This window comes from Nannospalax galili, unplaced genomic scaffold, assembly GCF_000622305.1.
Source record: "Nannospalax galili isolate Female #2095 unplaced genomic scaffold, S.galili_v1.0 scaffold64, whole genome shotgun sequence".
In the NCBI taxonomy this organism is placed as follows: domain Eukaryota; kingdom Metazoa; phylum Chordata; class Mammalia; order Rodentia; family Spalacidae; genus Nannospalax; species Nannospalax galili.
The window spans coordinates 1,571,751-1,574,182 of NW_008352316.1; positions in this window are offsets into that span (position 1 = coordinate 1,571,751).

The following is a 2,432-nucleotide window of genomic DNA, read 5'->3' on the forward strand; positions in this document are numbered from 1 at the left end:
AAATGACAGGAGAAAGCCTAACCAATAGGATGAATGAAATGGAAAATAGAGTATCAAGACTGAAAGATAAAGTGGACAATCTAGACCACTCAAGCAAAGATTATGAAAAATTTAAGAAATCACAAGAATGGAATATGCAGGAATTGTGTGACACCATAAAAAGACCAAACTTATGAATCATAGGCATACAGGAAGGAGAAGAATCCCAAGATAATGGCATGGAACAGGTCTTCAACAGAATCATGGAAGAAAATTTCCCAAAATTAAAGAAAGACATGGCCATACAAATACAAGAAGCATATAGAACACCAAACAGAGAGGACCAGAAAAGAAACTCTCCACGGCACATCACAGTAAAAACACTAAACGTTCAGAACAAAGAGACAATATTGAAAGCTGCAAAAGAAAAACAAGTCACATATAAAGGAAAACCCATCAGGATTACAGCTGACTTTTCAGGGCAAACTATGAATGCCAGAAGAGCCTGGACCAAAGTATTCCCAGTTCTAAATGACCACAGATGTCAACCCAGATTACTTTACCCAGCCAAAATGTCTATTATAATTGACGGGGAAAGAACAATCTTCCATGACATGAATAGGCTAAAAGAATTCATACCAACAAAAACCAGTCCTTCAGAGAGTTCTTTAAGCAATACAAAGAGCAGAAGAAAGGAAAGACTATACACAAATGGTTGCAGAAAGAAATTCAATGAAGGTATAACTGTGGAAATGCACAGCTATATCAAGAATGTGAGCAGAAATAAAAATGACAAGATTCAATACATGTCTTTCAATAATGACTTTAAATATCAATGGTCTGAACTCCCCAGTCAAAAGATACATACTAGTTGAATGGATTAAGAAACAAAACCCATCTTTCTGTTGTATGCAAGAAACCCATCTCGCTTTCAAGGACAGGCACCACCTTAATGTGAAAGGATGGGAAAAAATATACCAAGCAAATGGTACTAAGAGAAAAACAAGCATTGCAATTCTAATATCTGATAAAATAGACTTTAAACTGAAACTAATCAGAAGAGATAAAGTGGGCCACTTCATTCTGATCGAAGGAACAATAAACCAAGAAGATCTTACAATCAGGAACATATATTCACTAAACTCTGGTGCAGCCAACTTCATAAGAACAGTACTACAGGACTTTAAGACCCATATTAACCACAACTCATTAGTAGTGGGGGACTTCAATACCCCATTATCTACATGAGATAGGTCAACAGGACACGGAATTAACAGAGACATCTGTATTAAACAATACCATATATCAAATAGACGTAACAGACATCTACCGAATATTCTACCCAAGCATCAAAGAATATACTTTGTATTCAGCACCCCATGAAAACTTCTCCAAAATAGACCATATACTGGAGCACAAAACAAACCTCAATAAATACAAAAAGACTGAAATAATTCCATGCATTCTATCAGACCACAATGCAACAATGCTTAACATCAACACTGAAAGAAACCCTAGTAACCACATGAACACATGGAGATTAAACAACATACTCCTGAATGATGAGTGGGTAAAGGAGAAATTAAGAAAGAAATAAAAGTATTCCTGGAACTAAATGAAAAGGACAATACAACACAACAAAACCTCTGGGACACGTTGAAAGTAGTCTTTAGAGGAAAGTTCCTTAGAGGACAGCTCTAAGAGCCTACATTAAAAAAATCAGAAAGGACACAAATAAATGACTTAACATTGCAACTCAAGACTCTTGAAAAGCAACAACAAATGAAACCAAACCCAGAAGAGAAGAAGAAATAAAAATCAGAGCAGAAATCAATGAAATAGAAACCAAGAAAACAATTCAAAGAATCAACAAATCTAAGACCTGGTTCTTTGAAAAAATAAATAAGATTGAAAGACTGTTAGACCAGTTAACCAAAAGAAAGAAAGAGCACCTCCAAATCAGCAAAATCACAGGTGAAAGGGGAAACATCACAACAGACACCAGAGAGATACAGAACATTATAAGGGAATACTTTAAAAACATATATGCTACTAAATTTGAAAACCTAAAAGAAAGGGACAGATATCTAAAGGCATGGGAACCACCAAAACTAAACCAAGAAGAGATTAACAGCTTAAACAGACCCATAACACAAAAAGAAATTGAAACAGAAATACAAAACATCCCTACTAAAAAAAGCCCAGGACCAGATGGATTTATAGCAGAATTCTATCACACATTTAAAGAAAGATCTATATCCAATACTACTTAATTTATTCAAGAAGATAGAAATGGAGGGAGAACTTCCAAATTCCTTCTATGAAGCCAGCATCACTGTAATACCAAAGCCAGGTAAAGATACAACCAAAAAAGAAAACTATAGGCCCATATCCTTAATGAACATAGATGCAAAAATTCTCAACAAGATACTTGCAAACCGCATACAGACACA